The sequence below is a fragment of the Ovis aries genome, chromosome 16 (assembly GCF_016772045.2).
Source record: "Ovis aries strain OAR_USU_Benz2616 breed Rambouillet chromosome 16, ARS-UI_Ramb_v3.0, whole genome shotgun sequence".
NCBI classification, from domain to species: Eukaryota; Metazoa; Chordata; class Mammalia; order Artiodactyla; family Bovidae; genus Ovis; species Ovis aries.
Genome location: NC_056069.1, coordinates 61893379 through 61916962, shown reverse-complemented (window position 1 = coordinate 61916962; position 23584 = coordinate 61893379). Strand labels below are relative to the sequence as shown.

At 40.9% G+C, this 23584-nt stretch overlaps 1 protein-coding gene across 2 annotated transcripts in view; it reads right to left on the bottom strand.

Moving 5' to 3' along the window:
* Nucleotides 1–23584, bottom strand: part of CTNND2 (catenin delta 2) — a 1117159-nt gene that overhangs the window by 510717 nt on the left and 582858 nt on the right. The window lies entirely within an intron of this gene.

Sequence of the window (23584 nt, the reverse complement as noted above, 5' to 3'; positions counted from 1 at the left end):
AATGGGCAGAACTAAGTGGACATTTTTTCCAAAGAGGAAATGCAGATGGACACTTGGAACATGAAAAGATGCTCAACATCGCTAATCATCAGGGAAACACAAATTGAAACCACAGCGAGGTATCACTTTACACCTGAGAACACAAATAACAAGTGTTGACAAGGATGTAGACAAAGGAGAACCCTTGTACACTGTTAGTGGGAATGTAAATTGATGCAATCTCTTATGGAAAACAATATGGAAGTTTCTCAGGAAACTAAAATATGTAGTTCTCAAAGAACTACATATGACCCAGCAATTCCACTTCTAGGAATATATCTAAAAAACACCCCACTAATTAGAAAATACACGTGCATCCAATGTTCATAAGAGCATTATGTATAGAAGGCATTGTGGGTGTCCATTAACAGATATATGCCATAAAAAAGAATGAAAATTTCCCATTTGCAGCAACACAGATGGACTTGGCAATATGCTAAATGAAATATGTCAGACAGAGAAAGATAAATGCTATATGCTGCTGCTGCTGCTGCTGCTAAGTCGCTTCAGTTGTGTCAGACTCTGTGCAACCCCACAGATGGCAGCCCACCAGGCTCTGCCGTCCCTGGGACTCTCCAGGCAAGAACACTGGAGTGGGTTGCCATTTCCTTCTCCAATGCATGAAAGTGAAAAGTGAAAGTGAAATCACTCAGTCGTGTCCAACTCTTCGTGACCCCATGGACTGCAGCCCACCAGGCTCCTCCATCCATGGGATTTTCCAGGCAAGAGTACTGGAGTTGGGTGCCATTGCCTTCTCTGAAATGCTATATGCTATCACTTATATGGGGCTTTCCTGATAGCTCAGTCAGTAAAGAATCCACCTGCACTGCAGGAGACCCAGGTTCGATTCCTGGATCAGGAAGGTCCGCTGGAGGAGGAATAGGCTACCCACTCCAGTGCTCTGTCCTGGAGAATTCCATGGAATGTATAGTACTGTACAGTATTCTGGCCTAGAAAATCCCATGGACTGTATAACTTATATGTGGAATCAAAAAACAACAACAATAAACCCGTGAATAAAACAAACAGTAATGCAGACTTAGGAATAGAGAAGAAACCAGTTGTTACCAGTGGAGGGCGTGCAGGAAGGAGGGGCAAGATAGGGGTTGGTGGGGGGAGGGTTATCACGGGATTACACAAAATCGTACGTGTGAAGCTTTTCTTGAAAATTTTAAATCACTGTAGAATTTTAAAAATCCCCCATCCAATCAAAACAACAGCAACAAAAAGTCATGGAGGAAAATCCAGTTGCTACTTCCCACTTGAAACAATAAGAATGCATAAGTCGCTGGAAGTTTCTTCCATGCTCATCAAAGCCCTGCTCTCCACTCCTGGGCACACTGAAGATCACAATTCTCTCCCACCCTGCATGTGTTGGGGGCCATGTACCACCTCCTGCCCCAAGCACAGAAGAGCGGACATGTGGTTTCCATGCACTCCCTTGTGAAGCCCTATGTTGAGAAGGGTCCCTGAGTAACCACATGCCGGGGAAATTTCTGCCAAACCAGAGAAGACACAACATGAATGACAAATAAACCACAGTTTTGTTAAAACTCTGAAGCTGGAGGGTTGTTTTCTTGGGCAGAATAAATGTCACACTGAATAATACAGAAATATGCCATTATTTGAGTTCATAAGGCATCTCCAACTTCTCCATCTTTCATTTCCACAGTTTAGAGCTGGGAGAAAACGTCTCCGGTCACCCTGGCACAAATAAGGCAGTGCTCCGGCATTTCGCATCCTTTGAGATTTATCCCCTCATCCACAGTAATGGGTGATTTTACACATAGAAGTACACATCACACTGTTACATATTTACTTTTTGTTCATTTCTTTAAAAATAGTTTCAATTTTATGTGCAACAGAAACAAGAAGAAACATTTTTTTATCACAATTGAAAAAATACTATTGACAGCAAAAATGAAATTATCTGCTCGAAGCAGGGGTATCTCCTCTGGAGCAGACAAAGAGCATTAATCATGTAAATGGTTTCCTGATTTCCTTAGCAGAGTTAAAATGCACTAAAAGTATGACTGATCACAGAAAATAGAAGTCCCAAGAGACACTGGGTTTGGATTTTATTTCCTTTATGTGTGCCCTTTACTTTCTATGCAATTGCATATTTATGCAATTGATTCTTAAAAGCTGCCCTAAGGTGGACACTTTTTTTTTTAAAAAGCAAACTCTTTATTCATTCAATAAAAATTATGCCTATACTTCAGACACTCTTATTTAAGGTGTCTTTCCCCCAATCATATCATTCAACTTAATCTAATATAAAAGTCAGTTTTGAGGCTGTTGTAGCTTTCATGTATGTTCGGTTTCAGGAAATAAAGTTTGCTTTCACTACCAAAATTCTATTTCTTAGACTAGAAATAATGTCTAAAGAATTAAATGTGGGCTTTAGCGGCACTAGTGGTAGAGAATCTGCCTGCTAATGCAGGAGATAAAAGAGACGTGGGTTCAGGAAGATCCCTGGATCAGGAAGATCCCCTGGAGGAGGGCATGGCAACCCATTCCAATATTCTTGCCTGGAGAATCCCATGGGCAGAGAAGCCTGACAGGCTGCAGTCCACAGAGTTGTAAAGACTTGGACATGACTAAAGAGACTTAGCACACACACATGCATATTTAAATACAACTTCATATAAGTTTCAGAACTCAATTATTGTGAGAATACACATATATATTTATAACAAAGACCATCGTAAGTAACATTTAGCTTTTAAATACAAACACACACACAAACACACACACACATAAATATATACTGGTAATGCTAGAAAAGAATTTTTAAAACAATATTTTAAAAGCACAAATCCTAGTAGCAAATGCATAGATACCTTTCGCTTTACAACAGGCAATATTCTAACTGATTTCTAGTTAAACTTTACAACAAAACTTTTGAGAGGTGATATTTTCCCATTTTATAGAGGATGAAACTGAGCTGAAAAGTTCTTATGGAACTTGCTGGAGACCCCACAGTCAACAAATACTGAAGCCAGGATTATTACCCTGACCACCTGCTTCTAGAGACTACTTTCTAAACTAACATTCTATTCACACACTTGGCACAAAAATTGAACTCCTATGCAATTAAAGCCATAAACTCCAGAAACTAAGGTGAAAAAACAAGCCACATCCTGGGAGAAGATATTTACAATGCATACAGCTTACAAAGGGTTATCTTGCAGAACATTATAAATAACTCCTATAAATCAATGAGGAAGAGATTAAGAGATCAAGTAGGAAAGAGGTCAACTAATATATGTAAAATTGATGAAGAGCAGAAAAACCAAGAATGCATACATTAAAAGAGACTCAATCCTATCCAAAGTTAAAAGAATAGAAATTGACAGATACCTCTTTAATCCTCCACAGTCTATAAAACTACTAGAAAGTCTGACTGTGCTAAATGTTGAAGAGGAGATGAAGAAATGTTAACTCATACACTGTATGTGGGACAGCAAACTAGCGAAACACTTGGGTGAGTTGTGAGTCAATATCTGATAATGTTTTATGTGCAAATACCCAATCATCCAGGCTTCCCTGGTAGTTCAGTGGTAAGGAACCCACCTGTCAATGTGGGAGATGTGAGTTCCATCCCTGGGTCAGGAAGATACCGTGCAAGAGGAAATGGCAACCCACTCCAGTATTCTTGCCTGGGAAATCCCATGGAAGGAGAAGCCTAGAGGGCTACAGTCCATGGGGTCTGAAAGAGTCAGACATGACTTAATGACTTAACAACAATCCAGTCATCCAGCAATTTTCCTTCTAGGTAGAGCCTTCAGGGAAACCTGTGCACCTGTGCCCAGAAAACTTATACAGACTGTTCCTGCCTATACGCTGGCAGTAGCCAAACAAACGAAACAACCTAAGGGAACAACAATAGGGAAACTGACAAATTCTGCTCCATAATAGTAGGATTCCACATCATATATGACATAACATGGAAAACACCATTTGCCCACTAAAGCAAATTAGCCCAATATGTGATGTACATAAAGTGAAAGCGTCACTTGCTTAGTCATGTCTGACTTCTTGCGACTCCATGGACTGTAGCCTTCCCTTTTTCCAGGGGAATCTTCCCAACCCAGGAAGCAAAGCCAGGTCTCCCACATTGGAGGGGGATTCTTTACCAGCTGAGCCACAAGCGAAGCCCAAGAACACTGGAGGAGTAGCCTATCCCTTCTCCAGGGGATCTTCCCCACCCAGGAATCGAACTGGGGTCTCCTGCATTGCAGGTGGATTCTTTACCAACTGAGCTATGAGGGAAGCCCAGAGTCTGCTAGGCTTCTCTGTTTATGGGATTTCCCAGGCAAGAATCCTGGAGTGGGTTGCCATTCCTTTCTGCAGCGGATCCTCCCAACACAGGGATTGAATCTGGGTCTCTTGCATTGCAGACAGATTCTTTACCATCTGAGGCACCAGGGAAGCCCAGTGCACACATGGGTCAGGCTCAAAAGCAAAATATAGAGTGGAAAACATAAACTGCACGTGAGACATGTACTCCAGGACTCCGATGATGAAAAAATTTTAAGACACTGACTAAATAATATTGCATATAAATACAAACACACACATGTACGTGTAAGAGGGAGAGAGACCATACAAAGACAGATTAAAGAGATGCACCCAAACTCACGATGGTGAGAGCAGAGGAAAGTAAGTCTGAGCAGGGACAAAAAGGGAATCTCACTTTTAACTCAAATGTTTAATGTTATGAAAAATGGGGGGATAAAGGGTTAACATGAATTTAAGAATATCTTTGATACTTGAAACCAGGAAATCACAATTCTTACATTATAAACATGTTCAGTTAAATATTTTCATAAATCCTTGTGACTTGGTTCTACATCATATTCTCATCATTGTCAGAATCACTCAGAGTTGAAACTCAAACGATGTGAGACAATTCTGAAATCTGTAAGTGTAAATAATTGAGGGAAGTAATGGTTTCGAATATAATGAGTTTTTTCTTGCACATAAGATATATGACAGTATTACTTTTACTTACTATTACTTTTGCTCAAGTTTGAACAGTTTGAACATTTCAAGCGGGCAAACAATAACTTTCAAGTTCTGAGGTCATGAGTTCCTCCAGAAATGATTTTCAGTCTTATCATTTCTAGCATGATAGTCTCCTTATCCACCTCTGGATCATTTCTAATATATATATATATATATATATATATGAAAGTTCAAAGAGTTTTCTTAATGTTAGGAAAAGACACAAAGTGAACCATTACTACAGCTACTCGGCCTGTTACGAACCTGCTCAAATACATTTTCGTAGTTTCTTTTTCAACTTTTTGATGCCTGAAGCACCAATTCCTTGCACTGTATTGTGTGGCATTTTATTGCTCACAATATCGCTCAAAATGAAATAAAGGAAAGGAACTATGAGTTTGTGGTTATCTGGCTTTCAAGTTAAGCAATGTACCTAAAACATAAGCCAGAGAAACTATTGTGAAGTATTAATCAATTGCTTCCGAACTGACATTTGATGCTCGCCTACAGGAACAAAGGACCTTTTATTTACACTGTCCCTACGGCCTGAAACTGTATCCTCACATAAAGTCTTTTTCAGTATATGGCTTTTGCATGCAGCCACATCACAAAAATAGCCATTGGTGGTAAAATAAAATGACCTTGGTCAAAAGTCTCGAATATCATGAAAATAAAACATATTTAGAAAAAATGGTGAGACATAGTACCCGTGGAGCTCTGTTCAGGACGCTGTTGCTCTTGAATGCTATGGACAGTAACCAGTCCTTATTAATTTGGTTGGCAAGTGACCCTGCTTCTCCCAGAACTTTCTGCAGAACTGATTTTCTTTCAATTTTTTGCCTTGTGGACTATAAGTGTTTGTGGTCTATTGCCAAATGAATATCACAGTATTTCCACCATGCAGTAAGAATGTTTATTTGTTTCTTAGGCCACACGTCTTCTATCCACTTTAACTATTTTCATCAAAATGTAATTTTGCAGCTACTATATTATAATAATGTTTAATGGTATACGGTGGGCAGTTATAGGACCACAAAGCCCAAATGAGGAGACTGTGTGCGTGGTGTCCAATTCTTCAAGTCAGGCTCAAAGGCTAGACTCCTTTCAGCTCTGCTCCTATCAATACAGGACACTTCGGGCAAGTGACTTAAACTCTCAGGGCCTACATGGAGACATCTTGAGGCTTAAAGAAATCAGCTCATATCAAGTGATTTCTATATCAAGTGATCAGGGCCTGGCATGTCTTGAGTAAGTATGCAACTGTTTCCTTTTCACTCTATTGCTCAAATGGTCACTATAGTTTATAGATTATTTTGTTGTAGTTCAGTCACTAAGTCATGTCTGACTCTGTGATCTCGTGGACTGCAGCACCCCTGGCTTCCTGTCTGTTACTCTCTCCTGGAGTTTGTTCAAGCTCATGTCCATTGAGTCAGTGATGTCATCCAACCATCTCATCCTCTGTCATCCCCTTCTCCTCTTGCCTGCAATCTTTCCCAGCATCAGTCTTTTCCAAGGAATCAGCTCTTTGCATCAGGTGGCCAAAATATTGGAGCTTCAGCTTCAGCATCAGTCCTTCTAATGAATGCTCAGGGTTGATTTCTTTTAGGATTGACTGGTTTGATAATGGCTTATTATAATTTATATCATCTATTAGAATACATTGCCGCCCACTGTGTGTGGGGATGGGAGCAGTCAACACGGGGACAGATCGGGGGAAATGGGAACAGGAGACTTAGAAAACACCCAGGAATAGTAGGACCAGTCCTGGAGAAAATGGTAAAACAGCATCTCCACCAGCCCTTGGTACCTGCTCACTGTGGCTCTGGGCTTGCAGAACAGAGAGACGCACGGCCAGCTCGCCATATCCTGGCAGTCTGCGGGATGTGACAATAAGGACACAGGGCAGGAAGGAACATTCACGAAGAGGTGTGTTTGGGGCACTGCTGCACCCAGGTCCATGGGACCTTGAGCATGTCCATCACTTACTCTGAGCTTGGTTTCTCTCTTTGTAAAATGGGGCTATTCCTAGAAATTTCCCCATAGGGATCTTGTGACAGTTAAGTGTGTGATATATGTAAGACCCATAAAATAGTGCTGAGAATATTTTGTTGTTGTTCAGTTGCTAAGTCGTGTCTGACTCTCTGCGACCCCATGAATGACAACACACCAGGCTCCTCTGTCCTCCACTATCTTCTAGAGTTTGCTCAAATTCATGTCCACTGAGTGCCATCCAACCATCCCATCCTCTGCCACCCTGTTCTACTTTTGCCTTCAGCTGGGATCATAGGAGCCATTAAAAACAAAGTAAGCCAACATTATCACAAATAGGACAGAGGCTTGAGAGAGAACAACTCATAGAACTGAAAGTTCAATAAGCCAACGTACAGAATCCCACTTGTCCATGTTCAGTTTGGTTCACTTCAGTCACCCAGTCGTGTCCATGTTGGAGGCCAATTAATATCATCACACAAATATGTTACAGGCTTTGAAGACTTTATACTGTCTCATTTTTTTCCACACTAAACTGAGGAAGGAAAAAAGGCAGTCTGTGATTTCCAAAGAAAGATGATTTGCTTTTTAAGCCTTAAGTTTTCCATTCACCCCCAAACAGGAGGCTTCCCCTGACAACTGCTTCTGTTCTCGCCATAGTAAAGACTTTAAAGACCGTTTGCTCTTTTCCAAACCTTGGAAGAAAATGAATCACATCCAAATTGCTATTATTAATTTCCATTTAGTTTGAGGCAGGGGAAATTCACATTCCTAAGCTATTAATAAATCTGTTGTACGTGATGACTGTTGAAATACCCAGGCAACTGATAACCTCAAAATGGTAAGACTCACTCGCTGTAGTCTGGATACATATGGCCCCAAAGTTTATCACAGAGGACCACAACACTGATGGGTATGTGAGCTGGTCAGCTTGAGAGAAGCAAGGGGGAATAAATAGGAGTTCTGTTTTGTCTTCATTCCTCCAAAATACATACTCCAGTTTCTAGTAACCATAGAGTGTTTGCCTTAGGCCTTATCACTCTAAATGCACTAGCTACACAAAGCCAAGTTCTAACCTTGGGAAAGACATACTGGCTAGTTTCTCTTTTGGAAATGCTTTCATAGTTTTGGAGTTGACCATAGTTCAATTACAATAGACATATTATGTGTAAAATTCAATATGAGAAGGAGGAACAAATGGTGAATTATAATCTAGAAAATTCACACATTATATTTGTCTCTGTAGTCTTTTGGGAGACTTCTCATGCATGTACTAGGTATTTTTCAAGATGCTATACTAGTACACAAGAATTTTACAGTAGTTGAAGCAAAATTTCTGAATGCCAGCCACAATAGGCAATAAAGCACTGTAATATCTTTGTCTGTGGGCATTCCATAGATTGGAACACATACACCACAATTGAAGATGACTGGGGATACTATTAATCAGATGACTAATACGATCTCTTATCACATTTTGAAATGCTTTCCAAACCATCAAAAATTGAGACGTTTGCATGGTTTATTTGCTAAGTGTTTACTATCATTTTATATATGATTATACTAATAATGTCCTTTGGTACTCATCATAACTCACAGTGAGATCTTTGATTAACCCGAATGTTTTATTCAATCATCTTGAGGGTGATCAGAAAGTTGCTGTATTTTGCAGTTTGATCATTCATAACTGATTTCTAAGGCAAGAGAGGGGTTTTTTTTTTTTGTTTTTTTTTTTTTTGTGTGTGTGTGTGTTTACCGGCAGAAGCGGTACCAATGTCAAGGTTCTCAGATTTTCAAGTTTCAGGCTTCAGCATTCAATATCTTGGAAATATGCCTACTGCTAGGGTCCTCTCAGTGGACAGACTGGCTTAATCTTGGGGATACTGCCAGGCAAAAGGAAAGGTCAAGCTTGTGTGTCCGTAGCTTCCTGTGATTGGGTAATGTTGTGTGTGTGTGTGAACGTGCATATGTGTGTGGGTGCATCTCACCTTTCCTCTAAAGCACTCTGATCTGCTCACAGCTTTTCTTCCACCTGCTGTTCTGTCATTGAGTGTGTGGTCTATTATAGACATGTCAAACCCTGGTTAATGGGTTTGACTAGAATTGATATAATTTTATTAGGAAAAGTGAAGCTAACATCCCTTAGATATTTAAGGAAAATTTATGCAAATTACCATTGCCTGTTTTATAGAAAAGACAAAACTGAAACTTTGGTTTTGTGACATTGAATACCAACAGATAATCTGTGAAAATAAAGCTCAATGTTATTGTCTTTATAGAGCATAAGGCAAGTAATATTCATGAACAGCTCTCATTGTATTATAGATCCTTACTTCCTTATGATCAGTGGCAAGTTTCTTTAAACAACTTGAAGGTTCCATTCACATGTTTAATGTTCATAACATTAAATCAGAACAAATGTTCATAGTAGTTTATGTATAATTTCAAAAAACTAGAAACAACCAAATGTCCCACAATATGTGAGGTGTTAAACAAGGTGATGCAGCCATACCAAGGAGAGGCATGTAGCAAGAAAAAGGAAGCCTACTATTGATTATGCAACAAACAGCTTAGAAAGATATCAAGTGCATTACGCTGAGGGGAAAAGATCAATCTACATTCTTGAAATAACAAAATTACAGAAGTGGAGAACAGAGCAGTGGCTCTCAGGGGTTTGGGAGCATGAATGTGGGAATGGCTGTAAACAGGGGTGGCAGGAGGAGGCCTTGTGGCTATGAAACAGTCCTGAACTGTCTGTGGCTGTGGTTACAGTAGCTACTTAGGTAATACAATTACATAGAACTAAACTCTAGTCAAGGCTATGGTTTTTCCAGTGGTCATGTATGGATGTGAGAGTTGGACTGTGGAGAAAGCGGAGCACCAAAGAACTGATGCTTTTGAACTGTGGTGTTGGAGAAGACTCTTGAGAGTCCCTTGGACTACAAGGAAATCCAACCAGTTCATTCTGAAGGGGATCAGTCCTGGGTGTTCATTGGAAGGACTGATGCTGAGGCTGAAACTCCAATACTTTGGCCACCTCATGCGAAGACTTGTCTCATTAGAAAAGACCCTGATGCTGGGAGGGATTGGGGGCAGGAGGAGAAGGGGACAACAGAGGATGAGATGGCTGGATGGCATCACCGACTTGATGCACATGGGTTTGGGTGAACTCTGGGAGTTGGTGATGGACAGGGAGGCCTGGTGTGCTGTGATTCGTGGGGTTGCAAAGAGTCGGACACGACTGAGAGACTGAACTGAACTGAACTGAAACACACTTAATACTCAGTATTCAAAAAACAAAGATCATGGCATTCAGTCCCATCACTCCATGGCACACAGATGGGGAAAAAGAGGAAACAGTGGCAGGTTTTAATTTTTGGGGCTCCAAAATCACCATGAATGGTGACTGCAGCCACAAAATTAAAAGATGCTTGCTTCTTGGAAGAAAAACTATGACAAACCTAGACAGTGTATTAAAAAGCAAAGATATTTTGCCAACAAAGGTCTATATAGTGAAAGTTATGGTTTTTCCAGTAGTCATATACAGATGTGAGAGCTGGACCACAAACAAGGCTGAACATCAAAGTATTGATGCATTTGAACTGTGGTGCTGGAGAAGATTCTTGAGAGTCCCTTGAACTGCAAGGAGATCCAACCAGTTCATCCTAAAGGAAATAAACCCTGAATGTTCATTGGAAGGACTGATGCTGAATCTGAAGCTCCAATACTTTGGCCACCTGATGTGAAGAGCTGACTCACTGGAAAAGACCCTGATGCTGGGAAAGGTTGAAAGCAGAAAGATGGGGCAACAGAGGATGAGATGATTGGATGGCATCACCAACTCAATGGACATGAGTTTGAGCAAGCTCTGGGAGATGGTGATGGACAGGAAAGCCTGAGGTGCTGCAGTTCATGGGGTTGCAAAGAGTTGGACATGACTTAGCGACTGAACAACAGAACACACAGGCATAAAAGAGTGCATGAAAAACTGGGGAAATCTGTGCCTGGTACCAACGTCAATTTCCTGGTCAGGACACTGTACTACATAGCCATGCACGATGCTGCCACTGGCGGGAACTGGGAGTACTCAAGCACACTTCTCTGTGGATCCTATTTTGTGGCTTCCTATGAATCTATCAGTTCAGTTCAGGTCAGTCACTCAGTCGCATCTGACTCTTTGCGACCCTATGGATTATGAATCTATAATCATTTCAAAGTAAAAAAGTAGAAAACAGTTCAATGGGGTAAGGGTTTGGCTTCACTTCAGTTCTTTGCCCTGAACTGATTTTTCTATATGCAATTAGTTACTCAATTATCCTCATGTAATAAATAAGAATTAAAACAAGACTGAGAATAGTGGAGTAAGAGGAAGCAGAAACAATGACACCAGTGTCCACTTGTGAATATCCATTTTTGTTCTTCATTGTTAGCAAGCAGAGCTCAGGTGACCCTACCCTGGGCTCCTTTCTGTTTTGTTCTGTAAATGATATCATTATCCTTGGAACAAAATATTTCAATCAGCCTGCCCACTGCCAATCTGATGCAAGGAACTGTGCTGCTCCTCAATGAAAATGTATCCATCGCATCTGTTTTCTGCTTATCAGGCCCCCATACCGACTTCCAATGCCATGTTTTCTTTTCTTTCTATTTTTACTTTTTATTTAAATTCTTCCCTATACTTTAAATTTTAATATGGAGTAAAAACACCATTTTGATTTAAATAAAACTAGTTTGTGTGTGTCTGTGTGCGTTAGTCGCTCAGTCGTATCTGACCCTTTCTGACCCCATGGACTATAGCCTGCCCAGGGTCTTTATTAAAGGTATAGTCGTCAATCATATGAATATACTTATGAAACTGGAGGCATTACTGTATTGTTTGAAGGTTTCTGGTGAATTTGCATTATTTTTGCTGCTAAAAAATTGTGCAATGACTTACCCATTGCCTAGATTTAAAAAAAAAAATTGCAAACTCTTTAGTTTAGAATACTTAGTTTGGTTTAGCATACAAATAAATAGTTTAGTTTAGAATACAAAGTTCTTCATTATCTAGTATTGCGCTGCATCTATTATTTCTATCTCTTCCTATATCAGGAAAAGTAAAAACAGTATTTTTGCTTACGGTACTAGAGCAAAGCATACATCCTAATGCATTCTACCTGAGTCTAAGAGCTCTCACATGATCTAATTCACTGGCTCTCTGGAAGCAGGCCCGTTAAAGTTAGGCTTTCATGTGACAGATACACTCCTCGCCTCCTGCTAATTCACAGGGAAGCTACCACGGGGCCAGGAGACTTCGACAACCCCCACCTCCCATCCTGACTCAATGGAAACTGGTCTTCTTGATTACATCTGGCAGTTTCTTTCTACATTTATTACAGCGGGAAAAAAATCATACATTAAAAAATCATTTTCAAACATTTACTATCAGATATTTGAAACTGAAAATCTAGATCAACCTCTCTACTTTCTTTCATTTTACCATTGCATGGCAGCTGTATTTGTCCTGATCTTTCCTTTTTAAAAAAAATTAATTAATTCATTTTAATTGGAAGCTAATTACAATACTGTAGTGGTTTTTGCTATACACTGACATGATTCAGCCATGGGTATACATGTGTCCCCCATCCTGAACCCCCCTCCCACCTCCTTCCCCATCCCATCACTCAGGGTTGTCCCAAGGCAGTGGCTTTGAGTGACCTGTTCCATGCGTTGAACTTGGACTTGTCATTACCATTACCATATGGTAATATACATGTTTTAATGTTATTTTCTCAAATCATCCCGCCCTCCTTTTAAGAAAGAATGAGGATTTGAACCTGAAGTGCTATATTCATACATAGTCGTGTCCGACTTTGCCACCCAGGGACTGTAGTCTGTAGTCTCCTCTGTCCACGAGATTTTTCAGGCAAGAATACTGAAGTAGGTTGCCATTTTCTCCTCCAGGGGATCTTCCGGACACACTGTGTCTCCTGCATTGCAGGCAAATTCTTAACAGCTGAGCCATCAGGGAATGCAAGGTGTCACTAACAATTGTACTGCCTGTCAAATGCATAGCTGTTTAAATGTATAAAAAGTAATAAACGTTACATGGCAGCCGGGATGGGAGGGGAGTTTTGGGGGAGAATGGATGCCTGTATATGTATGGCTGAGTTCCTTCCCCATTCACCTGAAGCTATCACAGCATTGTTGTTCATCAGTTACACCTCAATACAAAATAAAAAGCTTTTTTAAAGCAACAAATCAAAATATCTATTAATGTTCTTAACAATTTAAAGCATTTCTTTCCTCAAATCGTTTTCAAAGTCCTTAGCCTCTACCTATCCATTCTCCACTTGCAAATGTCTCTTGAAACTCAATTTTTTTGTTCTCTCTCTAACCTGGAAGATGCAAGGAAGTCCTCCCGTGGACAGAGATACTCCCCTTAACCAAAGTTTGGTTTGGCTCTTCTGGGATCTATTTGACTAGGCTCAATCTTGGGTTCTCATGCCTTTCCCTATAGAGTCCAGTTCTAAAAAGAATCTGGCTAACTCAGGGCAACCAGAATTCCCCACTCTGAATATCTAATCACTCTTGATATCTGATCAGGTTTCTCATCCCCCACCATCATCCACCCCCAGGTGATGTCTGATCACTGGCCAGTGGTCAGCCAGAATCCTGTTAGCTCTATTCAGCCAGAATTCCTCCCTTCTTCCTGATGCTTCCTTTTAGTGACTTTCTATCCACTGACCCTCATCCTGCTCCCCTGAGCCCACTCTCTCCCCTTATGACAAACCCCATCCTGGTAGCTTCCCTTGCATAAAGTCTTACTGTTCCTTAGCAAGAATCATTGAATAATTTTTCCTATAACACCATCACAAATTCCCTCTGCCCAAAATTGCTGCGTAACACTGGAAGCTCAATCTGGTGCTCTGTGACAATCTAGAGGGGTTGGGTGCAGTGGGAGGTGGGAGGAAAGTTCAAGAGGGAAGGGACATATGTATCCCTATGGCTGATTCGTGTTATTGCATGGCAGAAACCAACTCAGCATTGTAAAGCAATTATTCTTCAATTAAAAATAAATTTAAGAAGATTCCCTGTGCCCAAGAGGAAAGTGGAAGAAGTCACATCCGCTCTATAACGTAAGTCTCCTCCCATGTGCTGAGATTACATTATCAGGACCAGCTTCATGTGTCTGAGACCTGTGCAGCTGTAGTTGGCCTCACGCTCAGAGGACCCCAGGCTTGATTTAACTCTCTACCGCTGACGTCTTGGAACTGCCAATAATCTGTGTTTGAACGTGTATCTTGCAAGTGAAATCCAACAGAACAACGAAACACACACATGAGAGGAGTCCTCTATTTCCTGCTGCCTCCTTCACACACTGCGTTTGTAGGATGTGAATACTGCAGTCTGACCCTCCTGGACTCATGGTAGGCTGTGGAAGACCGAAGGCAAGTACAAGGTAAATGCCTTACATTTATAACTGAGTCAGCGAGAGTGCTGACAGCCCCCTGCTCCCTCTGCACCAGAACTTGCTTTGATTCAAGAAGGCAATGATGTTTTAAGAAGTATAGATGATCAAGGAAACTCATCACAGAGGAACCCTTTTTCACTCATGTTATTCACCCAAGGTTAACCAACTATTTATGCTGAAAATGATGACCTAAAAAGAAAGGGAAGTTATGCCAACCCACAGTTCTATTTCCTTCCAGTCCTTTCTCAGTCTTTAGTTAAAGAACATTGGTAGAATACACACAAATCAAGAAGTGAGACAATGACAGCTGACGCCGGAGTCCAGCTCCAGCAGCCAAGGATTCAACCTGAAAAGATGGACGGTGTCAGCGATGATGTAGCTCCGTACTGTGAGTCAGAAGCTGAGGTAGATTTGTGCAGTGTTTCCACTGTTTTGGTAAGAATGAAATACATATGTATGTAGAGACCATAAAATATGAACTGTGTAATTTCTGTGATTCTGAATACAAGTTAAATGTGTTTATATTGACATTTGCAATGATTCTGTGGTTGCAAAATACACAGATAAATGGTAAAGTCCATGCAAATAATTTGAAATTCTAGTTTTTCTTTATTTAGAATGACAGGAAATAATAAATAAAAAACATGAAGACAAGTCAAGAGAGACCATGGAAGAAAGAAAAAGGCTTGAGCATCTCTTTAGTACTTTACATGGTATTTCCATTCCTGCTTTTTGGACAAAAAGCTTGAAACATTCATTTGGCACTGGGCATTGAAGATTACACAGCCAGCTCCAACCATGAGCTATCTCAGCTTGCTGTTGTGGGATTAAATGACAATGTATGTGAAAGTCCGAGGCACAAAAAGAATATCAACCAGTTACCTCTGGAGAGCTCAGATGGTAAAGAATCCACCTACAATGCAGGAGACCCAGCTTCAATCCCTGGGCTGGGAAGATCTGGAGAAGGGAATGACAACCCATTCCAGTATGTTCGCTTTTTTTTTTTTTTTTCTTGGACTGCCTATTTATTTCAAGTTTAAGATTCTCTTTTATACTTTTACAAAAACATGAGGTCAGAGGTTTGACATTTTCAGTTCCCCCTCTCCCAGATTTATTATCTCGTAAATCATGTTGCTCTTCAGAGTTCCTGCTTCAGTGATTCTCTCAGAATCAGCCTTATCATCTATTATCTACCTCTTCTAATGTGTCCTAGTGATAACTTGTAATTACATTATAACTCATACTACATTCCTCAGTTTACTAGTATCTTCCTAAATCCTGTTTGCCAGTAACATCCTGAGCTCACTGTCTCTTAAAAAGGTTTCTAGCTATAGTGTCTCTAAAAATTCCTAACTTCTATAAGCTATAGTAAAATATGCTAACTTTATAACATTCCTTAAATCTTTAACTTCTAACTATTTTAATTATTTCTAAGCTCTAAATTCAGTAAACTCCTTTGCCATAAACATTTTCCTCACAAATAGGCTTCAGATAGCAATCCCTCCCATGGCCTCAAGCTATGGCCTATGTGCTCATCCTGGAACACTCTTTTGTAAAAGTCCTTGAACAAACGTCAATGATTAACTTTATGAATTATTTTCTTTTTTTTAAAGTTATTATTATTTTTTTAATTTTTATTTTTACTTTATTTTACTTTATAATACTGTATTGGTTTTGCCATACATTGACATGAATCCACCACGGGTGTACATGCGATCCCAAACATGAATCCCCCTCCCACCTCCCTCCCCACAACAGCCCTCTGGGTCATCCCCGTGCACCAGCCCCAAGCATGCTGTATCCTGCATTGGACATAGACTGGTGATTTGATTCTTACATGATAGTATACATGTTTCAATGCCATTTTCCTAAATCATCCCACCCTCTCCCTCTCCCTCTGAGTCCAGAAGTCCGCTATACACATCTGTGTCTTTTTTGCTGTCTTGCATACAGGGTCATCATTGCCATCTTTCTAAATTCCATATATATGTGTTAGTATATCCAGTATGTTTTTTATTCAAATAAAATTTAAAAGACTTCAATGTGAAATACAAAAGATAGGAATACATTTAAAATGTGTGTAGATTCATGTAATACTTTGCAAATAATTGACTTTATTTTGGGTTCTGTTTGTCTAAACACTAAGCATTTGTCTTCCAGGTTTTTCATTCACAATATTTTATACTTTATTTTTCCTTTGTTGACTTTTCTCCTCCTTTGGCATTGCACAGTCTTTTTCTGCCCCCCCTGCCCCCCACTGGTATTTCTTCCTCCATAAGAGAGGCATTGGATTTCAGATACTAAGAGGCATATTTGTACCTATGCTTTGTACTGCTGTGTGCTCTTGGCATATTGTCACATTCTTGCCTAGAGAATACCATGGACAGAGGAGCCTGGCAGGCTACAGTCTGAGGGTCGCAAAGAGTCGGACATGACTGAGTGGCTTTCACACTCATTTCCAGCTCCACCCAGCTGCCTCTCTCCTACTTTTCATTCCTGTCGCCTTTTCTTGCTCCAATCAATTACTCTCTATGTCACTGAAATCAACATTCTAAAGCAGAAACTAGATTATGGCAATCCCTCATTCCAAAGTCTTCTGTGATTGCCTACTGTCTGTGAGATCAAAGCCCCAGCTACTTTGCAGAGCACGCTCTGCCTGCAAGGACCCCTGACCCACCTTGAGGAGCTAGCCTCAGCTGACTGCTTTAGATATCCAGGCTGATCTAGGTTCTGCATCCTTAGAGACCCCAGAGCACATTGATCACTTATTGAAACATGCCTTGGCGATCTGTCTTTACATTCGTCTTTGCCAGACTTTCAGCTCCTCATCTATTTCATTCTCATCTCATCTGTGTAACATTCTCATCTCTGTATTTCTGAATAGGAAGTTCTGGGACCAGCACTTGTTAAAATTGGTTCACAATTGGAGATCAGCGCAATTAGTAAGAGCAGGATGTTCACTTCATATTCTAGGTGTACCCTTTATTTCCTTGCATTTTGTCTTCCTTCAAATTGCACTGTGAAAAAACAGGAACTCTGCCACTTTTGTTATACTTCTGTCATACAGCATTGCTGGAATAAGTAATTTACCAAGTAGATGTTGTGACTCGTACAACCTCAACTAGAATAAAAACATTCACTAATCAGCTGCTAAGCTATCAGTGGCCCCATATAGTAAATAAAAACACATTATCAAATGCTGCACCATGACAAATCCTCTTATAAAAACAACAAACATTTATTAATATTTTATATACCTAAATTTATACATAACCTTTTTTTTTCCTTAAACTCAGTATATATCTTGATTCAAGGGAAAGTCACAGTGGGCAAAATGTCTCCTCTTTGAGGTAGAGGATCATTGGAAAAGACCCTGATGCTGGGAAAGATTAAAGGCAGGAGGAAAAGGGGCCAACAGAGGATGAGATGGTTGGATGGCATCACTGACTCAATGGACATGAGTTTGAGCAAACTCCAGGAGATAGTTAAGGACAGAGAAGCCTGGTGTGCTGCAGTCCATGGGGTCGCAGAGAGTCGAACATTATATGGTGACTGAAGAACAACAATAATCGGGGAGGCAGTCAAGGTGATGTCCCCACACATGAGGAAAACGCCTCCTATCCCAGACGTACTATTTTTTTACACCACTCTATAACAATCTCTCTTTTTAAAAATGGTTAGATTCCACTTATCCTACAGACTTGAACAAACTAATTTTCCTCTCCCTAATTAAGCCCGTTGCCATATTTCATTCACTCAAGCTTCCTATTAAATGAAACATTATTTTCACTTCTAAATGTTCCATGATGTGTTCCTAGTGGTTGCTAATTGGGGACAATTATATGAAGATCAATCAGAACTCATCAGTGGCCACTGTCATCAGCACATCCCCGTTCTGCTTTGGATGCCTCCATGTTGAAGGCAATAGGGCAAATCAGGACCCCGGGGAGGGCCTTGATGCAGCAGCTGAGGAAGTTCACAGGCAACGAGGGCATCCTTCATTTTTAATTTGTTGGTTTATTCTGGCTGGAGGGGAACTGACAAAATCTTCATCACCTAATGTGCTTAATGGTCTAAATGAAATGAGTTGGTGGTGTTGGTTTAGTTCTTATTGGACCCATTTCCAACTCATACAAACTCCCAATAAATTACCCTAATGAGTCCTTCTCACAGAACACGTACTATGGAAATTAGACCTCAGTATTTTGTATGGATTTAAAAGCACTGAAAAAGTGAGACGGAGTCTGCAGAAAGTCAGTTATCACACCTCTCAAAGTGTAGGTCATTATCAACCCAGGGGGCTTCCCTGGTGGCTCAGATGGTAAATAACCCGCCCGCAATGCGGGAGACCTGGGTTTGATCCCTGGGGTGGGAAGGTCCCCTGGGTAAGGAAATGGCTACCTACTCCAGTATTCTGGCCTGGAGAATCCCATGGACTGAGGTCCGAGGGGTCACAAAGAGTCAGATACGACTGGGCGATTGTCAGTTCCTTCCTTCCAACCTAGGAGAAAACGCTGCCCACGCTGGAGGAAAGAGTATCCTCACTTTCTTTTCTTGTTGAATGAGATGTCCAGGAGAAGGAACATAATTTTTGTTTCACTTTACTTGTTATTGGTGGGGTTGAACTGCATGTCTAATGCTCAAAATTCTCCAAGCTAGGCTTCAGCAATATGTGAACTGTGAACTTCCTGATGTTCAAGCTGGTTTTAGAAAAGGCAGAGGAACCAGAGATCAAATTGCCAACATCCGCTGGATCATGGAAAAGCAAGAGAGTTCCAGAAAAACATCTATTTCTACTTTATTGACTATGCCAAAGCCTTTGACTGTGGGGATCACAAGAAACTGTGGAAAATTCTGAAAGAGATGGGAATACCAGACCACCTGACTTGCCTCTTGAGAAATCTGTATGCAGGCCAGGAAGCAACAGTTAGAACCGGACATGGAACAACAGACTGGTTCCAAATAGGAAAAGGAGTACATCAAGGCTGTATATTGTCACCCTGCTTATTTAACTTCTATGCAGAGTACATCACGAGAAACGCTGGACTGGAAGAAACACAAGCTGGAATCAAGATTGCCGGGAGAAATATCAATAACCTCAGATATGCAGATGACACCACCCTTATGGCAGAAAGTGAAGAGGAGCTAAAAGGTCTCTTGATGAAACTGAAAGTGGAGAGTGAAAAAGTTGGCTTAAAGCTCAACATTCAGAAAACGAAGATCATGGCATCCGGTCCCATCACTCCATGGGAAATACATGGAGAAACAGTGGAAACAGTGTCAGACTTTATTTTGGGGGGCTCCAAAATCACTACAGATGGTGACTGCAGCCATGAAATTAAAAGACGCTTACTCCTTGGAAGAAAAGTTATGAACAACCTAGATAGCATATTCAAAAGCAGAGACATTATTTTGCCGACTAAGGTCCGTCTAGTCAAGGCTATGGTTCTTCAAGTAGTCATGTATGGATGTGAGAGTTGGATTGTGAAGAAGGCTGAGTGCCAAAGAATTGATGCTTTTGAATTGTGGTGTTGGAGAAGACTCTTGAGAGTCCCTTGGACTGCAAGGAGATCCAACCAGTCCATCCTAAAGGGAATCAATCCTGAATATTCATAGGAAGGACTGATGCTGAAGCTGAAACTCCACTACTTTGGCCACCTGATGTGAAGAACTGACTCATTAGAAACGACCCTGATGCTGGGAAAGATTGAAGGCAGGAGGAGAAGGGGATGACAGAAAATGAGATGGTTGGATAGCTTCACTGACTCAGTGGATGAGTATGAGCAAACTCTGGGAGATAGTGAATGGCAGAGAAGTCTGGCATGCTGCAGTCCATGGGGACGCAAAGAGTCAAGATGTGACTAAGCGACTGAACAACAGTGTGGGGAAGGAACTGGTATGAAGGTGGTCAAAAGGTACAAACCTACAGTTAAAAGATAATAATGAAGGATATAAGGTACAATATGATAAATATAATTAGAAATCAGCAAAACATTTAAAGCAATTTTCCAATAAGTACAAACTAGAAAAAAAATCGAAGAGCTATATGATATAGCTGTTGTCAAGGCGGTAAAACCTAAGATTTCTTATCACAAGGAAAAAAAATTTTTTTTTTTTTACTATTTTCTTAATTTTGCATCTAGCTGAGATGATAGATATTCACTATATATATTGTTGTTTAGTCACGAAGTCATATCCAACTCTTTTGCGACCCCAAAACTATAGTCCACCAAGCTCTTCTGTACATGGGATTTCCCAAGCAAGAACACTGGAGTGGGTTGGCATTTCCTCTTCCAGGGGATTTTCCCACCCTAAGGATCGAATCCGTGTCTCCTGCCTCTCCTGAACTGCAGGCGGGTTCTTAACCACTGCAGCCATCGGGGAAGCCCAGCCAGTTAAACTAGACACACTTATGTCAGGAATGTGAAGGATAAAGTCAGCTGCAGATTCTTGCCACTGCATGACTTTTACTCTCCCCATTCCCTTGAATCTGAACTGCTCATGACTTGCTTGCTGCTGCTGCTAAGTCACTTCAGTCGTGTCCGACTCTGTGTGACCCCGTAGACAGCAGCCCACCAGGCTCCCCTGTCCCTGGGACTCTCCAGGCAAGAACACTGGAGCGGGTTGATTAGACTGCTGAAATGCAGCAGAAGTCATAACTGTACCCTTGTATGTTCTTAGGGCTGGGCCTTCAGAGATATACAACTGTAGATCCCTTCAGGACAGAACGCTGCTTTTGGAAGCAAGACGCTGTATGAGGGGTCTGACTACCTCACGACAGCCAAGTTGCGAGGAAGCCTAGGCTGGCCACATGGCAAGAGAGGGGGCACATGGAGGTCCTTCCTGACCTTCCTTTTGTGCCCAGCCTCACTTAATGGTCACATGCAAGAAAAGAACTACCCAGATGCACCTTGCCTGGATTCTTCATCCACAGGATCTTGAGCAAGTAGAACAGGGTTTGTTGTTAAAGCCACCAGGGTTTGGGCTGGCTTATTAAAAGCAACTGATCATGAAAACACGGGTAGAGCACAGAACATAGCACTCCTCGGAAGCCGACAGTAGTAAAGGAAAAGGAACTAATGACTGACTTGGAAATTTTCAAGGGAAAATGTATTTCTGTGTTGCTTTTTTTTTGTTAACCTGTTAACCATTTTATTTTTTATTGCTTTACAATGACCATTGTTTCTCAGCCTTCAGGCTAAGATAAAAAAATAGTATGAGAGCTTCCCTGGTGCTTCATTGGTAAAGAATCTTCCTGCCAATTCAGGAGACATGGGTTCAATCCTTGGATTGGGAAGATCCCCTGGAGAAGGAAATGGCAATCTGCTTTAGTATTCTTTCATGAAAAATTCCACAGAGGAGCCTGCAGGGCTACAGTTCATGGGTCACAAAAGAGTCAGATGTGACTGAGCGACTGAGCACACAGTTGCTTGACTGGGTCGCGTTAGTTCCTGCTACACAACAAAGGGAGTCAGCTACATGTATACATATACGCCCTCCCTCCTGAGCTCTGCCCCCATGCCACCCCCTGCATTTTGTTTTGAAGAGAAAAATACTTGCAGAAATAGGGGCTTAAACATGAACTACCTGCCTCACGGTATCCTGAGTAAATGAAACATTTACTTTATTTAAAGTTACAATGAATTCAAGTGAATACACATGAGATTTGCTCAATACAATATGCTTCTGGGGTTGAGATTTTAAAAAATGTAAAATACTTAAGGCCTGTTACACTAAGTAAAAATACTGTTTGAAATGGAAATGATGTATAAAATTATAATTGGATAGTGGATAATATTGAAAGTATTATAACTTAGCATACACTGGCATAGAACCACATAGACTAGAGAAAACAAAGAAGAAGTGAAATTCACCAGGGAAACTATATGGGCAGAAGTGTGTTTTGAGCCTGATCTTTAAAAAACAAAAAACAAAAAACAAAAAAAACCCGAGGATAAATTGGACAGTAGAATCAAGGGGAATGCCAAGAGAATATCGACATGGCAGATTTCTAATATGAACTAAAGATGAAAGAAAAATAAAAATCAATAACTTATTTAAGTCAGTTTAACATTTCTAGACACCACTTTAGCTCAGCTGTGCAGAATGTAATTCAGACTGGGAACTACTTCTGCTAACTTATTGCAGTGGCGAAAGAGAAGGGTGAAAGGGGAAGAGGGGTCATTTCAAAGGAACACGGATATTTAGGCTCTACTGGAAGGAGAAGGAGTATGAGAGAATGAGCCAAATGAAACGAAAAGCAAAAGCAATGTACAAAACCTCTCCCAAACCAAAACCCCAACCAACCAACAAATAAATAAAAATCATACAAAGAAGGAACTGATACAGGGGCACCTTGCTTCGAACTGATTACTATGATTGTCTGTGTGTGTCTGTGTGTGTATATATTTTGCAACAGTAAGCATTTTAATAATTCAGGTGTCCTGGAAAGAAGGGGATTAAAATTAGCTCTGTAATGAAATTTAAGAGCGAAAACTGCTCTTAAAATGAGAAAGAAAATGGATGTGAATTTTCTCCACATGAAGTTTTTCGTGGTTTTAAGAGGACCATGTGTGCCTGTGTGGTCACTGAGTCCTGTCTGACTCTTTGCCTCAGAGACTGTAGCCCACCAGGCTCCTCTGTCTACGGGATTTGCCAGCAAGAATTCTTCACTGGGGTGCCATTCCCCACTCCAAGGGAGCTTCCAGACCCACGGATTGAAACCACATCTCCTGTATCTCCTGCATTGGCAGATAGATTCTTTACCACTGAGCTGCCTGGAAAGCAGTAAATACCTAGTAGTAAATTTATTATTGGTAAATTGTTGCTCAGTCATTCAGTCGTGTCTGACTCTTTGCAACCCCATGGACTGCAGCACACCAGGCTGTCTATCTGCCGGAGCTTACTCAAACGCATGTCATTGAGTCAGTGATGCCATTCAACCATCATGCCCTCTGTTGTCCTCTTCTCCTCCTGTCTTCAATCTTTCCCAGCATCAGGGTCTTTGTTAATCAGTCGGCTCTACACATGAGTGGCCAAAGTATTGGAGCCTCAATTTCGGCATCAGTCCTTGCAATAAATATTCAGGATTGA